A 12,996-nucleotide genomic window follows, 5' to 3' on the forward strand; every position below is an offset into this window, starting at 1 on the left:
GCACGATGTGGTCCAATTGTGTGGTTAACTTTTATAACCACATATTTCTTATAGACCTTGTTCCATCTGTGAACACTGTGGTCAGAGTTGTGTTTTTGCTTCATACATTGGCCCTAAATGGTGATTTAACCAGTATTGTTTGAGCAGGCTTCAGACCGGCTTTTGTTTGAACCGAATGAGCCATTCCTTTAGGCTCCTTGACCAAGGTCCCTAAGGCATGGTTTTGCGCTACACGTTAATTTGCATCTACATCCACGTCTACACTGTGGTGCTCATTCTCCTGCTGTTCTGCCATTCTACTGCAACCGGATTCCTCCTGGGCCTTCCAGATCACTTAAGTTCTTGTTCAGTTATTTCTCAAGCATCGGTTCTGTTTTCCTGTAAACCGAGGTTTCTTTTCATGATTTCTAGGCAGGAATTGGGAATCTTCTGCCTGTGCAGAAGTTATGAATTGTTCTTCTGGGTCTTGGAGATAAGAGGTCAATCTGTGGATGTTTAACCCTCTCGAGAAGGTTTGATAGTACCTTGTCTCCACCTGGGATTTCAGAAGGTTTGATAGTACCTTGTTTCCACCTGGGGTTTCATTTTGTAACGGAGCAGCGCCTATGTCCTACAAGGACAACGTTCCCGAGGTACCGGCGGAGCACGGTCTGACCCAGATGGTGAAGGACACTAAGGTGGATTCGGCCGGAGCGGTCTGCCGTGGGAGAAACAGACACAGAGTCCCCAGCGGCTTTGAAAGAGAGAGAGAGCCAGTGGGCATCGGAAAAGACAGCCGCACGGTCGCACCAATGCAGTGAGCCAACATGGCTACAGGACTCAGCGCTGGTCACACCGACCCCACTTTTTAGAGTACGAGGATAGCCTCCCCTTCACAGCCCCCCTGTTAAACAGTCCACAGGATGAAAGGCATGCGGCTCCTACCAACGTCCATGTTAATAAATTCCCTCTGCGATAACGGGACTGTTCACGCGACAGCACAGCAGGATGAGTCATCATGGCAGAAAACCGCAACCTGGGAAGAAGGGGGTGGGGCTTGGGAGAGTACTTGCAAACGTATGAGCCAAGAGACCTCTGATTGGTGGAACCCACTCCAGCCCCTACAAAAGTCCAAAAGCAAGAAAGGACTGATGAGTCTATTTTACTCTCCTTGCAGAACAGCCGGACCTCGACGCGGGGAGAACCAAGGCAGAGCCCATCTGGTTTACAAGTACTAACTCTTAAAGGATAGTTCCGGGACTTTTTTTTTATTGTCCCTACGGTTCGGCCATGTGTTTTTAAGCATAAATCGGTAGATCGTAGAAAACTTTCCTATGGACCTTACCCGACTTTTCGTCCATTAACGCACTCGAAATCAGCCACCATTTTGTGATAATCCTATAATTTCCCCCCATCGACCTGGCTCACCTGCATTTGCGGCACTAAATCAAATCTCCCGCCCCTGAAACAGACTTTATCAAAACATTCATATTCCCCTCCTCTCTCCGTGACGTTACTGTGCTGCGTAGGCAAACGCGCCCAGGCGTCTTCTACGCGACTCCACACAGAACCCAGAAACCAACACAGATCAGCTCACAACACAGCGCGCCACAATTCGGAATATGAAACTGTACTTTTAAATCAAACAGCAAAACGGTACATTTGGTAAAGTACATTTATTGGACATCAAATGTTTAGAGAATATTCAGCGATTTGCATTTTTCTTTGCTCTCGATCCAAAATAGTTCGTCTTGAGGCAAGCGATGTTCGTGTGCAGTACACAGGGTGTTGGTTTACGATAAAATAAGCTCTTCGGTGGCACTGATAATCGCATGGCTGTTCCAACAACGAGGCACTAGGCCACCACAACGGTATGTATGTTGCATCTAGCCATTAGTACCGCGTAAGGGCATACTTGTACTTGGCGATCGTCCCACAAAATGGTCAGGGTGGTAACGTTGTTCACGCGGAGAAGCAACTGGCGGTTGTAAAAGCCATCCGCCGGTGTCTGGTACTCGTGACACGGACAATAATGAAGGATGTACATGTTTTAAACACATAAAAAATGAAATTAGTCTCACCATCAGATCTTTATTAAAATTATTCATTTTATATATTAGGTCGGGAAATTATTTCATAGCTAGGACAGTGCAACTGGGTATTATACGTCATTTCCAGTAACCCACCCCCTCTCCTCCGCCTTTTTCAGAGCCGCCTGAGCGCCAGTGGACCCCACTTCGTCACTGATATGATATAATATGGCATTTGCAACGCGCCTATACACAAGTGTTTCAAGGCGTGGCGAGCCAGGTGTCATTCAGATCGCGCAAGTGCAGTGGTAGGGGGAAGGTAAAATTGCAAGGGGAAGGGAAGGGGGGAAGTCGAGTACAAGGTAAGTAGCATAAAATAATAAATACATAGGGCCAGCTGGTGGCGAGTGCAAGGTAAGTGCAGAACAAGTGCTGGGAAGGGGGGGCTGTAGGATACTGAGACAGTCCCCCAGTGCAGGGGTTGACAGGGAGGCAGTGCAGGTGGAGAGTGGAAGGGCCCAGGACCGAGGTCGCAGACAGTGGACCAGTTGTAGCAGGGGAGAGGGAGAGAGAAAGCAGAAGCAAAGAGGAAGGTTTTGAGGTGCTTCCGTAAAAGGAGATGGTTCTCCTCAAGATAGTGCGCGGTACAAAACAATATGCCACATAGAACGAACAAGTACAACTTAACCCGTCTTTAAAGCTAAAGTATAATAATTAAATTGCGGTATAAACTCATCTAAAGAGTTACTTACATTATATTTGCATTTTCCATTGTGTCTGTGCGTAGGGTAGCCCCGAAATACCACTCCTTCTATGCCGACGTTATTTCTTCTAATGAACGAACATTAAATGGCTATCGTTTCTGAAATTTTATTCATTATCGTTTCTTACGTTATTGCACCAAACCCCCAAAAAGAAGTCTTTCGGGATGGTCCCGGCCTGTCAAGGTCAAATAACAATAGAACCTTATACTGAGTCGTGGGCCATTCCGGCACCCCAGCAAAAAATCAAAGCAGCTGACCTTCACTTTGAACGAGCACACATTCCTAGTTAGCTACATTCAGTGTAAGGCCATCTCACAGGACTTGAAATTTACACGCCATCTTTGCATTTTGTCTGCGTGCTTTGCAGCCCCAGAGAACCATAAATACGGAGACATTCTATATGTTTTGAAAAATGATTTATATTACTGTTTGGTTTAATTTAATGCGCAAATGAACAAGGTTGGATAGACACATTGCATGTACACTGAGCAATCACTTTTATTTACACAATACATAGCTACACATATTCAATGGGCCTGCGACATGAGGAGACTCGAGAGAACAGACAATCAAATTACAATCATTTAAACCGTGATGTGTATTTCTCAATGAGCTCTGCTTTAGGTGGACATGGAACAGAGGCAATGTTGGGTGGCAATGCAGTTGTCCCCTGCACAGGTTCGTTCACAACTCCATGTATGTGCCTATCTAGGACATCAACAATAAGTCTCTCAATAAACTCATATTGCATATCCTCAAACACTGGTTTGATCACCCATTGTTTACTTCTTTTAGTGAAGGCCTTATTGTAGCGAAGCGTCCCTAAAGTTCCGGTCGTCCTACTTTGTTGACGGCCAACATTATGGTTATGTGCCAAGACCGCTAGAAGAGTCCGATTTATCATGCCCTCCATTCCAAAATGCAATCGTTTTGGCCTGTACTTTAGGCACATATTGTGGCACACCTCCAAATCTCCTGTGTGGCAGAATTCCGTGAGTCCCCTCAAATCTCTTGTTATAGTTTTATCAAATACAATCTTTTCAATGGCTTTGTGAGTGGGTGATGAAGGAATCAACCACTTCTTCTTCCGTGCCTCCTCTGTGGACAAATGGCCATGTTCACAATTGTGGAAATGTTGGTTTGTGGTCCAGCGGTGAACGTTGCTACAGTGTAGCATTACTGACCGCCATTTTTCCAGTAGAATTTCCAACGACCCTTCACATGTTTTTGAGCTCCACCAAAGATGGTTGCTGATTGACTTGGACCACTGTGAAATACCTTGCATATCTTTTTTTTTACCTGCAGCCGACATTTTTTTATTGATTGTTTTTGCAAGATGCCATACGTCAAATTGGTGATTTATATTTTTGTGCTCTTCTCTCATTGTCTTGGCAATTGAAACGTGTCTGTCCGTGGCTATCAGGTCGATCACCATTCCCCGCGATTGTAGTTCTTGCAATGATGCTACAAAGCCAACTTTCTCCATGGCCACTGAGGATGTACTTTGTGACACCTGCACGACCACCGAACTCACAATTTTCTTACTTTCCATGTCCTGAAAGTCGTAGGTGCAGTACTTGGCTGAAAATCCTGGGCTGTCGCACTGTCCATCACCGGCTAGCCTGAACCGTTTGCCCGCGAATGTACTCTCAATAGACATTTTTTCCATTCTCCAAGCTTCGCTAATGGCTGGAAATAGATAATCGGTTTGGTATTTGTAGAACTGAGTTTTCGCAATGAAATGGATTCCCACAAACTGAAAGAAATACTCTAACTTTTTAAAACTTGAACCACTAAAAAGTGCGGCCGCTGCACAAAGTAGATTGCCTGCTGGCCGTTGCCCCAGCATGGGTTGTGCAGACCATGAGAACGGATGATATTGTGTACAGGTGGCATGTATTTTAAGGTTAGTGCCTCGAATTGCACGAGTCACATTAATCAATGGCTCCCCACATACTTCCCCACCAACCGAATGCCCACATTTCAGCATAATAATAATATCAATCAAACAACTATCGAATACAATGAATTTGGCCTCTTTCCTTATACTGTCACTCTGCATCCCAGCTGGTTCGGCCTGTAACGTTGAGGACATGTCACTCACATTAAAGGTACAATCTCTGATATCGTCTTCCGCTATGTTCAGTGATATTGATGGTGTTTCATTGTCGTCCATTACATTCTCTTCCATTGCAACATCTGTTCCTTCTCCGGCGATGGGAGAATAAAACAATTTCTTCAACTTTCTCGCGGTCTTAGTTTTTCCGGGTGTGGATTCTGTGAATTGATCTCCGACTGCATCCGAACTACCAGGAGGACATTCACTATCAATGGCTGGTGGTGGTATAGCTCCGTTGTCAATCACTTCATATTCTTCCCATTGGCACGATGCATCGCCAGTCTCAAGTCCCTGCCAAAAGGTTTGACAAGCAACATCTCTCGTTCGCTTCACTGTCTGTGTAGATGTAGTTCGTACACCCACTCGCAACTAGAGGACAGATTGGAAAAGGGATGTTCAGTTTAAACACAATTTACAGTATTGAACTATTAACAGTGAAAAACAACATAATATAGTGACCAGGACACTAACCTTCTTTTGCTTTCTTTTCTTTGAAACTTTCCTGCCTCGAACTTCAACATCTGGACGCTGTTGCTCCGACTCGTGTGTGCATGTCTCCACTTCCTCTTGCGCTGCAACGACTATATTTTCATGATAAGCACATCCATCACGCACTGACGCTCCATCGACTCCCTGAAACATAGAACTTTCATTAGTATGTATAATAATATTGAAAACACAAAATGTACTTGGGGACCAATACCCACGTACATCTCAATAGCAAAACACGAATGAACGCATTGTGTAGAACATTCAAACGACAATTATTCACGCATTGTTGATCTAGTTAGATGGAACTGTCAAGATCCATACCTCGGGCTCCGCATAGACTTCCATTGATGATATTATTGAAGATGACGCTTCAGCAACTCCCTGAAACACAGTAATTGCATTAGTATGGTTTTCTATTTTGTTAAAAAGAACATAAACTTTGTGCAGGCGTCAACAGCTCATCTAAATAGACCTGCACAAATGATCAGTTGTCTAAAATAAATAATGGATATCTAAATATGATTCGATTTGCTCGATCGTAGGAAGTGTCACCACCCAGAGATCTGAATCCACTACTAGGGGTGATGTTCTTGTAGAAGAAGCTCCGTCATCTCCCTGAAACATAGTACTTGCGTTAATAAAGAAGTAAGTATAGCAGATGTAATCACGTCATATGATCTCGCTTGATCGAACTGTCAGTATCCATACCTCGAAATGCATAAGAACATCAAGGGACGCTGTAACTGCGGTGCACACTTCTGCAAGCTGTTGCGCCGACCCGTAACTGCATGCTCCCCCTTCTTCTTGGACTAATGCTCCATCGACTCCCTGAACCAAAGGACTTTCATTAGTAATGAACACAATATTGAAAAAAGAAGACACATAGGAGGGCGACGACAGAAGGACATATCAATGGCTAAAAACGAAAGAAACATTGTGTGTAACAATCACGCTACAAGAATGCAAGATCTGATGATCTCCATCGATGGAACTGTCCGGAAACGTACCTCGAGCATCTGAGTGACATCAACGGTTGTCGTCAATGCGTTGGACTCCTCAGCATCTCCCTGAAAGACAGTACTTGCATTATTTTGGATAACAATAATTATAACTGAAAACAAAGACTAGAGGACGAGTAGTAGGGTGTACCATTAGGTAAAATAATTACACGATAAATTAAAACTATTGATTTACATGCCTAAAACAAGTCAGTGGCAGAATAGCTAAGTAAGATTACCCGATAGGCGCTTGAAGTGGCTGATGACTGCAATAACGACACGGATGTAGAATCTTCCGCCTTCATATTGAGTGGATACATAAATGGGGAAATTATTGTTAGCTAATGCTACACACTACCGCAAGGCCGAGAGCTAAATCCGTAAACTTGACTCACCAGTGGAGGGATGTGGACGAATAGAGTGGGAATAGCGGTTGAGAGCAATTTTCGCCTCGCTCGCGGTGTTTTATTCTTTATTAGCAATGATGTGGAGTACGTGTCTGAGCTAAAGTGCCTGCTGCAGATGCGGTATCGATCACCCCTCTTGTCCGCAAAGACTTCTAGGACTCTACTTTCAAGCTCAGACGGTGGATATCCGCAATATCGGACCCATTCTCTTATCTGATCTATTGTTTTAGGGAAAACATGCATTATAGTACCTTCAGATTTATTATGGGTCTTCGAAGGGCAACCACCAATGGAACAGGCAGGCATTGTGGAAAGTTCTGAAAAGTAAAGATCAACAATTCTCAATGAATACCAATGTGTTAAAAAATTAAATGACACATAAAAGGTCCAATGCAAGGTTCGTTTTGGTTCTTGGAACTATACACGTTATTCACATGCGGATAAGTATTTGAATAACTTTAAAAAAATAGAAAAATAATTTGACTAAACTCAGAACATGTGACTAGTTCCTTGCATGTACTGTCTTGAACGAAAAGAAAACATGGATGCAATTTGATGACTACTAGCAAATAGATATAAATTAAAAAATTGGACGCAAAATGATTATGGTACATGGCCTTACCTTGACGAACAAACAGTTAGATGCAGGGATCAGGGTAGTTTCTTGTCGTAGAATAGGGAGCAGTTCACAGGTTGCAAACTGACGAGTTTGCTCGAAGTGGTCACGGAAGTTCACAGAGACGAAGAGCAGATAACCAGCACCTTCACGGGTTGACTAGCAAAGCGCAAAGAAGTTCTCATTCGAAATATGAAGTGGGTTATAAAGAATTCGAAACAGGGGTGTGTTTGTGAATGAATGACGTGTATATGTCGTGGCATTATGCGGTTTGCAGGGGGGCGTCCAGCGTGAGGGGGAATGCTTGGCAGGAGACACGGGGTCTGGAGATAGACATGGGAACAACAACCCATGCTCTATAGACCACATTGAAGTGTACATGGTCTTTGGCACCTCTTGGCCTTTATCGCTCCCTGACAGCTCCACTTGCCAGCGCAAGTACCCCGGTGCGAACTGCCTTTGATAGGGCGGGGGGTGGATTGGGGCGGTGGTCGTGCAGACAAGACTTGTTTGCCGCAGGGCCTCACCAAGGAGAGGCCATCTAACTGCATGTAAGAGGCAGGCTGCAGGATCTAGTACATGGAAGGCAGGGGGGTGAGTTTATAAATACCTCACCCTCCCAGGAGAATATATGGGTGCAGTTCACCCTGGAGACCCTCGATGCCTAGGCAGTTAGTCAGCCTGTACCCAGTGCCCAAAAGGATGATTTATTATGATCAACCATATTGATTATTTACCTATAACCATGTTTTGTATCAATAAAATCCAACGGCCTTTTATTGCCAACGCTTGAACAAAGTGGTGTGGTAAGTATTTTTGGGGGAGGATGAGGGGATGAGGGGAGCGTGAGGGAGGATGCTGGCCGGAGACATGTGGTGTGACAAGACAAGGCACAGGAAGACTATTCAATGGAGACACACTAGATTCATTTAAAAAAATCAAAACAACCATTGTTAAAATATATGTTGGGTTTTATTTTAGATCTTAATTTCAATTGAACATAAATAATATACATTACACATTGTAAAGTTCCGGTTGCAGCACATCCAGGGAAAATCCGCGGTATTGTCCACTGTCGCTGGGGAAATGTTGTCTAATGGCAAGTACTAAACAGGCAGGTATTACTCTCCGAACGCGGTGTCCGAGCCTCCCGTGAAGCCACCAAGTGAAGCAACGATAGGCCACCAGCCTGTACCACCTGTGAAAAAGAAAGATGCAATGGAACCAATTTACATGCGTTCGAATGATATGTAGATGTAATTTTATATGTGGGAGACGACCATGAAATAGTAGTGGCATCACTGACATCACATCCAGAGTATACTTACTCGTTACTGGGATTACGCGGACGAACAGTGCCGCGAAGTTCGTGCATAAGCACCATCATCATCCTCAACACGGTCCGTGAGAGGCAGGCTTCCCTGAACTCTGGCAGCTCGGTGATGCATTGCGGACTTGGCTCGCCTTCCGAAATGTAGGCCAAGCACCCGGAATTTTCACGGCAGCAGCAGTTCTCCTCCTCAGTTGGCATTAGCTCGCACCGATTGCACGTGCACCAGGTGGAGACGCCGTCCATGCGACATGGTCCAGGCTCTTCATCCGTTGACTGGTCCTCCCAACTGCCGTCCGAATCCCCATCGTTTTCGCGTGCTTGCCTTTCCAGTAGTTCCTCCTCGGTGTACTCGGGCTCGTACATATACGGCATTATTGTAGCCATTGTGTGGTAAAGAAAGTAAAATAATTTACAGAGATGGTACAGGTGTTCACAAGGCCTAGAAGCGGCGAAGGTAGCTGACCAGAGCACAGAAACGAGTCACAGAATACTCAAAGTAACACAGAGAGAGGAATGGAATCGAAAATCTGCTGCTGTGTGTTGTGAAACGGTGTGTTTATACTTATTGAGGAAAGAGGCGTCCTGCCATTTCCATGGCGACACTTCATTAGCTGAGGCGCAGCGATTGTTGACACGAAACGTGCTTTGGCGTTGGGAAATGGGCGGTACGGGTCTGCTGATGTCAGGCTCAGGGGCGGGGGATTTGATTTAGTGCCGCAAACGCAGGTGAGCCAGGTCGATGGGGGGAAATGATAGGATTATCACAAAATGGCGGCTGATTTCGAGTGCGTTAATGGACGAAAAGTCGGGTAAGGTCCATAGGAAAGTTTTCTACGATCTACCGATTTATGCTTAAAAACACATGGCCGAACCGTAGGGACAATAAAAAAAAAGTCCCAGAACTATCCTTTAAGGACTTCCTGTGCATCCATACTGGGGAACATTTAAAAGAAGATTTTCTCCTAGAAGTGAACGAAGTTTGTGAGCCCAGGATTAAAGCTCTTTTCCCTTTGTTCCCCCCCCCTTTCTGCTGTGAATAAAGGTGATTTTGAGTTCAGATGCCAAGGATCCCATTCACCTCCTTACAAAGTTTGGTGGCAGCGATGGATTAGACAGCGCCATGGAGGTTATTATAAAGGCCTTGTTGTTGACAACAACAACTTCGACAGCTGGTACAGGTACAGAGCCACCAGGCTCAGGCTGACCGGCAGGCTTTGCAACAAGCCATACAGATGCAGGTCGCCAATCAGGATGCCCTGAAACAGGTTACTGAGGCTATGGTAACCTCCAGAGGGCAACCCATAACCGCTGCTTTCGTTCTCCAGAAATGTCAGCCCGGAGAATACCCCAGTTATTTCTTCACCAATTTCGAGCGTGTTGCTCGCAACGCCCAATGGCCGGTGAAAAGGTGGGGACATTAAATTGCACCATTGTTGACTGGCTCCCTGCAAGGGGTATACCAAGCAGCTAACCCAGCTGGTGACACCTCCTATGCTGACATCAAGAAGACCATCTTGGAAAGAATGGGAATGGATGAGGAGGCATACAGAATCCGGCTCAGAGAAATCCAAGTTACGGGAGGGTGAAACGCCCAGGCAACTCTACTACTGCATACATGACCTGATGGATAAATGGCTTAAACCGTCGAGTAGCAGCATACCTGAAATCATGGACAAAATCAAATTGGAGCAATTTACAGGAGCACTTCCAGCTCCCATGCAACACTGGGTACGACAGCATCATAGACCTACGTTAGCGCAAGCCATTGACTTAGCTACTGCTTTTCAGAAAGCGGGCTCCTCCAGACAAATCCAGATGGAGATACCAAAAACTGGCAACGTTTGAACACCAACACCGGCTGGACCAAAGCTTCCCCAGCCAGAACCCAAAGGAACGCCTTGGCCCACAGTGAGCAGCCAACCCCTGTGCTTCAACTGTGGAGAGTGGGGGCATATCGCCCGTTCTGTCCATGAAAACCCAAACCTGAACCAATGGAATATCTACAACAACGTGAGTACAGGAGAAGCCGAGAACCCTACCTAGTGGAAGTTCGGGTTGACGGAATGCCAAGCCATGGACTCCTTGACAGCAGAAGCGAACAGACAGCCATCAGACCCAAAGTAAGTGGGGCAGGGAAAGGGGAAGAACAATTGATACCGGTTAAATGTGTGCATGGGGACACAAAAGCCTAACCTTTGAAAGAAGTCCCAATGGAGGTTAAGGGGACGTGTTCTAAAATGCGGGTTGCCATAATGCCTCATTTATATGCGCCGGTTGTGATTGGGACTGATCTTCCCTCTTCCAAAATTGTATTGAGGAGATGGAGTGGTTAGAAAGCGTGCCCTTTTCACAGATCAGTGGACTTGTGGACTAGTTACCAGAGGACAAGAAACCCATTTTCAGAAACAAAACCCTACCGACCCCACTTTAAGAGATGCAAGAGAACAAGCACTGACAAAGGCGCGTCAAGCCCATGGTTTAAGCCACACCGAGGGATCCTATACCACGTCACAATGGATAAGGAAAAAGGGGAGGTAGAACAGTTGCTGGTACCATCAGGTTTCTGCCAGATGGTCCTCAGACTAGCCCACGACGAAGCCTCCAAAGGGCATCTAGCCCAAGAAAAAACACAGCACATGTTGATTAAAAGGTTGTACTGGACTGGGATTTATAGGGACGTGAAGAACTATTGTGAAGAGTGTCCTGTCTGTCAGAAGACCAGTCCCAGGATGCTACGAGGGGGACCCTTTCACCCCATGCCCCTAATCAAGGAGCCGTTCTACAGAATTGGGATTGATGTAGTGGGACCGCTTGAACCTACTAGCCATGGACATCAATATGTATTGGTGGTGGTTGATTATGCCACAAGATATCCAGAGGCGTTCCCAATGAGAGGAGTAGGCGCCACGCAGGTCTGCAACCAACTTGTGCCATATTTTGCCAGAGTGGCTGTTCCAGCAGAGGTCGTCACCGACCAAGGGCGAAACTTTATGTCTAATGTTATGAGGAGAGTTTGCCAGAAACTACGGATTAAACAAATATGAACCTCAGTGTACCACCCTCAGACTGACGGCTTAGTAGAACGTTATAACAAAATGATCAAGCAAATGCTAAAGAAGACCACAGCCCCAACCAGAGCTAACTGGGATCGGGCAGTCCCCTGGATCCTCATGGTACTGAGAGATACTCCTCAGTCTTCCACAGGCTTCTCCCCTTTCAAACTTCTGTTTGGACATAAACCCCGAACAGTGCTTGATATAGCTTGAAATGAGTGGTAGGCTCACATGGAATAAACTCAATTCACTGACTACGTTGGTGAGTTACAAACCCACCTTACAAGACTGAGAGAACTGGCTCGGGAAAACCTCGGAAGAGCTCAAGCCTCCCAATAACGTTATTACAACCAAAAAGCCAGAACCCATACTTTCCAGGTGGGGGAGGTGCTAGTACTGTTGCCAACCTAACACAACAAAATGCTAGCACAGCAAAGAGGTCCATATACTATCTCAGCTGTGTTAGGTCCAGTAAACTATCTAGTGGACCAACATGACAAAAAAGACAAGAAGAAGAATTATCATGTTAACCTTTTAAAAGGCTGGAAGGAACCAGAAGGACCCTCCCCAAAAATGATCACCACTTACTGAGTGGTACTCAATCAGAAGGAACATGGGAAGGCCCTGCTGTCAGTACAGTAGGGAACACAGCTCAGCGAACCAGAAAAAGAAGAACTAAAAACCCACCTTGAATCCCTCAGTCATGTGTTCTCGTTCTACCAGGGAAAAACAAGTTTGGTTAACCACCACATAGAGACATTACCAAACCGCTTTGAAAGAATAAGAGCATACCGGCTCCCGGAGTCCAAACGGGCTGCAGTCCAGCAAGAAGTAGAAGAGATGCTCAGACTGAGATTTATAGAGCCCTCAACTAGTCATTGGTCCTCACCTATTGTTTTAGTGCCAAAACCAAATGGGTCCACTAGGTTTTGCATGGACTATAGACAGCTCAATGCCATATCAACATACCAAGCGTACCCCATGCCTTGAATAGACGAACTGTTGGAAAGGCTGGCAGCCACCCAGTACCTGAGTACCATCGATCTCACGGAAGGCTACTTGCAAATACCATTGTGTGATGAAGACAAAGTCAAAACAGCCTTTTCTACACCATCGGGATTATACCAGTTCACTGTCCTAAACTTCAGTTTACACAGGGCCCCAGCTACTTTTCAGTCTCTTATGAAAATGATTTTGGTGCCTCA

The sequence above is a fragment of the Ambystoma mexicanum genome, chromosome 8 (assembly GCF_040938575.1).
Source record: "Ambystoma mexicanum isolate Mex_15411 chromosome 8, UKY_AmexF1_1, whole genome shotgun sequence".
In the NCBI taxonomy this organism is placed as follows: domain Eukaryota; kingdom Metazoa; phylum Chordata; class Amphibia; order Caudata; family Ambystomatidae; genus Ambystoma; species Ambystoma mexicanum.